Consider the following 5,367-nt stretch of genomic DNA (forward strand, 5'->3'; position numbering starts at 1 on the left):
TTTTGGGAGGGGGAAAAAGCAGCTCCAGGCGATTCCACCCTGCCTTAAAAACACCTTTTCCCTGTGTACACCCCCCAAAAACCAGAGAATTCCCAGGTTCTTTGCAAGAAATGAAACCATTCCCATCCCTCCCTGCTGAGCCAGGCAACCCAAGGCACAATAAATCCGTTTAATGCCCAAATTCCCCTCTCCCACTCGCACCCAGAGCTGAATTCTGCCTGGAAAATGCAGATTCAGAGCATCTATTTGAGGTTTTATTCCTCCACCCACGGGCCCTGCTGGAGCAATCTGCTCCCTCCTTGCTGTCAGTGCTGTTAATTATGGCTCAAGATGCTGCTTTGGACCTGGGGTTGCATTTCCTGGGTAAAAATCTGAGTTTATTTGCATGGCTGAGGTGATTTTCCCCCTGTTTTGGAGGGTGTTGTTGGGTGTGGAAATCATTTTTGTGAGTTATTTTAATTTGTTCTTAATTTTCTATTGAAATTGGTGACTTATGTGTGTGTAGATTCATGGAATATATTGGGAAAAATTAGAAATATTCAATTTTTATATCAATATTCTATCTCTAATTGCAGACCTGCTGCTTCTCCACTCAGAGAAATAGAACAAGGCACCAGGATGGGAGAATTCTTTAATCCTGATTAAATTAAATTAAATTAAATTAAATTAACTCCTACCTGTTGGCATTGTTAGCACAGCTTCCCCCAGCCTGAAGGAAAAGAGGGATGAACAGGGTGAAAGGGAAAATGGGGAAGAAATGGATTTATTATTTATTTTTCTAATGGCAATAAACAGATAAAAGAAAAGGAAGCCTGGATGGGAAATTATGCCCAGAGGTCTCAGGTTACGAATGACCTTAAAGTGATTTTTTTAATATTTGAAATAATTTGGAATCAATGCAGAAATCAAAAATATTGACTCTGAATGCTGTAAAAAAAAAGCCAAATTATCCAAGGAAACTCTGCTTTGCATGGAAAAAAAAATAAATAATCCAAAATAATCTAAATATTCCAAGCAGAATAGCTGAGAAGAAAATGAGAATTTTGGTTCAAACCTTGATTATTCCTTCAGAGAACTCCTGGTAACGATGAGGCAGGAAAAAAAAAGCCTTAAAATAAATAATTCCCTGTATTCCTGCGGCATCCAGGAAAAGAATTTAGGATAAAATCCATTCCCAGCCCGCCCAGCAGCCCAGGCCATCAGCAGGAATCCTTTGCAGGGTTGATGTGGAAAAAGGAAAATGTTTTTATTCCATATCCAGCCTTTATCCCATGCAGATAAACCACAAAAAACCACAGGAAAATCTGGATAAATCTCCAGATTCTGCTGGAAATCAAAGTGTGTGGGAAAGAGGCCTTTGGTTACGGAGAGAATTCTTTTTAATACCAAAAAAAAAATATTTTTTTTGCCCCAAAAATATTTGGGTTGTGTTTTCCTGGTTTTTCCCAGCTCAGAGGGGGAGGGACAGGGAGGGGATGGAATTTCCCACCTGGGACAGGCCAGCAGAGGCACAAAGGAGGATTTGGAGCAGAATTTGGGTTTTTTCCCCTTTTTTTGAGGGGCACAGCTGCAGCCCCAGCCCCTCAGCCAGGTCAGGACACCCAGGGACACCAAAAGGAGCCCAGAATCCAGAGGGACTCAGAGGAAAACATCAGGATGTGGCTGGAAAAGTGAAATTAAATTAAATTTTGGGTCATCATTGTCACATTCCTGTTTCAATACTGAGATTTTCCAGCACCTTGGAATTTGTCAGGCAGGAAAAGGAGGATTGATCCCCACAGGATGGATTTGGAGCACCCAAAATCTGCTTTTTTGACAGGATTTGGTGGTGGCAAAGCCATTTTCCCCCTTTTTTCCGAGCCCTGCAGCAGCGGATTTTCCAACACAGAGGAAAACATCAGGATGTGGCCGGAAAAGCGAAATTAAATTAAATTTTGGGTCCTCATCATCACATTCCTGCTTCAACACTGAGATTTTCCAGCACCTTGGAATGTGGCAGGATTGATCCCCACAGGATGGATTTGGAGCACCCACAATCTGCTTTTTTTGACAGGATTTGGTGGTGGCAAAGCCATTTTCCCCTTTTTTCCGAGCCCTGCAGCAGCGGATTTTCCAACACAGAGGAAAACATCAGGATGTGGCTGGAAAAGTGAAATTAAATTAAATTTTGGGTCCTCATTGTCACATTCCTGCTTCAACACTGAGATTTTCCAGCACCTTGGAATGTGGCAGGATTGATCCCCACAGGATGGATTTGGAGCACCCACAATCTGCTTTTTTTGACAGGATTTGGTGGTGGCAAAGCCATTTTCCCCTTTTTTCTGAGCCCTGCAGCAGCGGATTTTCCAACACAGAGGAAAACGTCGGGATGTGGCTGGAAAAGCGAAATTAAATTAAATTTTGGGTCATCATCATTCCTGATTCATCACTCTGAGATTATCCAGTGAGATAATCTCAGAGTTTGCTGGGCAAGAAAAGGAGGATTGATCCCCACAGGCTGGATTTGAAACACCCAAAATCTGCTTTTTTGACAGGATTTGGTGGTGGCAAAGCCATTTTCCCCTTTTTTTTCGAGACCCGCAGCACTGGATTTTCCAAAGGGTTATGAGGAAAATGTCAGGATGTGGCTGGAAAAGTGAAATTAAATTAAATTTTAGGTCATCATCACATTCTCGCTTCAATACTCCAAGATTTTCCAGCACCTTGGAATTTGTCAGGAAGGAAAAGGAGGATTGATCCCCACAGGATGGATTTGGAGCGCCCAAAATCTGCTTTTTTGATAGGATTTGATGGTGAAAAAGCCATTTCCCCCTTTTTTCTAAGCTGGGTTTTCCCAGATTTCCAGCTCCACTTCCACCACAAGGAAAATTTGGGAATATTGTCCCTGTGGGAGCTGCCCAGGGGTGAAATTCCAGCCCACAGTGGAAAATTGGAGCGGTGAATGCTCAGACCCCAAACCTCAGGAAGGCACAACAAACCCCTGGCGCAGATCCTGGCTGGATTTGGTTCTTCCCTTAAAGGAAAAATTAAAAATAATTTAAAATAAAGAGCTTTTTATACCCCAGGCACTCCAAATTTGGCATCCCCCTGAATTTCAGGAGTTGTTCAGATCCCAATCCAGCCATTTCTGAGCTGTGAGTGTTGGAAAAATGGGGAAAATTTGATTTATTATTTATTTTTCTGATGGGAACAAACAGATAAAAGGAAGCCTGGATGTGAAATTATGCCCAGAGTTCTCATGTTATGAATGACCTTGAAGTGATTTTTTATATTTGAAGGATTCCTCACCTGAATCCTTCCCTAAATCCGGATTTTCTCCCAAAATCCCAGCTACAGCACAAACCCCAGGGACTGGTACAATTCTTGCTCTTTAAAATGTGGTTTTCTTTAAACCCATGGCATTTCAGAACACTTGGATGGTTCCCAGCAGTTCCAGGGGCTGCGGGGGAAGAGAAGGACCCAAACCTTCCTGTTCCCATGTGCAGAAAAACAGGAAAAAACAGCCCTGAAATGATTGGAATTAATAATTCAAGATTTAACCATTGGAAAAAAGTGAAATACAGAGAAAATCCCTCATTAACTCATCACCATTACAAAGGAGAACAGATTTGGGGTAAAAACTGGGTGGTAAATTCTCCCTTTCTCTCCTCACTTTGGGGAAAGAATCAATTTTTTGGGAAATTCTTGATTTGGGAATAAAACTTCCAAATCTAGGGCACGATCACGACTCAGCTGGAGAATTTTGGTGCTTTTACAGCATAAAATGCAGCAAAAAAAAAAAAAAAACTCCCCAGGGGCTGCAAGGAAGTCAAATTTGGGGTCTGAGTGCCACCATACATCCGTATTTATCTGTAATTGTTCCACAAATTCAGGAGATGAGGAGGAAAATATTAATTAGTCAGACCCTGCCTTTGGCACTAATCACCAGCAGTGACAGCTGAGCCAGCCAGGGGATAAAATACGCCCCAAATTTGATTATCAGGACAAAGAACTGAGGAGCAGGAGAAAATTAAAAATAAAGAGAGGGGAAAACTCCATAACCAAAAAGCATTTGGGGTGGGGGAAAGAAAATTTACCTCCCTCGGACTTGGGATTCTGGTTTTGTTTTTTTCCCCTCAGTTTAAGGCCCGATTTTGGGGATTATTTTGCAGGTGAATCCTGAATTTTGGTGGCACAGAAGGAGTAGAAAACACTGAGAATTCCCGAGTCAAAGCCTCCCTTGGGGTTGGGGGATCCCAAAATCCATCCAAACCCAGGGGCTCATCCCAGACAGGGGGAAACGGTAGCAAAATTAGGAAAAGACTAAAAACAATGACGTTAAGGGGGTGATTTTGAGGTTTCCTGCGATGTCCAGGCACTCCTCACGGATCTGAATCCTGGATTTAGCCCAGGATTTATCCCAGAGTTCTGTCCCTAAATCCTTCTCTGTTCCCGCTGTATCCGTGGCCACCAGAGGATGAATTTTGGCAGAATCTCAGATTTATTTCCCCCCTCTCTGTCTCCTTCAGGGCCGAGGGTCACAATTAGCAATTTAGCAAATTAATTACGTGCCCAAGAAGCGCAGCAAAGCCGTGGGGCCACACAGATCCTGGAGGTGAATCCTCAAAATAAAGGTTTTGTGCTCAAAATAAACCAAATTCCCCTTTCCTGGAGCAGTGGGTGGAAGGGACAGACTCGGCAACGGGGCAACGGAAAATTCCAGCGCTTTGAGACACGGGAGGCTCGGGATTCCTCGGGATGGATTCCTTGGGATTCCTCAAAATTCCTTGGGATTCCTCGGGATGGATTTGTCAGGATTCCTTGGGACCTGTCAGGATGGTTTCCTCAGGATGGATTCCTCAAAATTCTTCAGGATTCCTTGAGATTCCTCAGGATGGATTCATCAGGATAGATTCCTCAGGATTCTTCAGGATTCCTCAGGATGGATTCCTTGGGATTCCATGGGATTCCTCAGGATGGATTCCTTGACATAGATTCCTCGGGATTCATCAGGATTGTTTCCTCAGGATGGATTCCTCTGGATTCCTCGGGATGGATTCCTTGGGATTCCTCAGGATTCCTTGGGATGGATTCCTCGGGATTCCTTGGGACGGATTCCTCGGGATTCCTTGGGACGGATTCCTCGGGATTCCTTGGGACGGATTCCTCAGCATAGATTCCTTGGGATTTGTCAGGATGGTTTTCTTGGGACGAATTCCTCAGGATTCCTTGGTATTCCTCAGGATGGATTCCTTGGCATAGATTCCTTGGGATTCCTCGGGATTCCTTGGGACGGATTCCTCGGGATTCCTTGGGACGGATTCCTCAGCATAGATTCCTTGGGATTTGTCAGGATGGTTTTCTTGGGACGAATTCCTCAGGATTCCT

The 5,367-nt window shown here is 43.6% G+C and overlaps 1 long non-coding RNA gene across 1 annotated transcript; it reads right to left on the reverse strand.

The window, feature by feature from the left end:
* Window positions 1-557: 557 nt before the first annotated feature.
* On the reverse strand, window positions 558-3,337 carry LOC137486915 (uncharacterized). Its single transcript, XR_011005815.1, has 2 exons — window positions 3,210-3,337; window positions 558-812 (listed from the first exon to the last, which is right to left on the reverse strand). It is a non-coding gene; the product is annotated as an uncharacterized lncRNA (long non-coding RNA).
* Window positions 3,338-5,367: the final 2,030 nt, after the last annotated feature.

Source organism: Anomalospiza imberbis, chromosome 22 (genome assembly GCF_031753505.1).
Source record: "Anomalospiza imberbis isolate Cuckoo-Finch-1a 21T00152 chromosome 22, ASM3175350v1, whole genome shotgun sequence".
NCBI classification, from domain to species: domain Eukaryota; kingdom Metazoa; phylum Chordata; class Aves; order Passeriformes; family Viduidae; genus Anomalospiza; species Anomalospiza imberbis.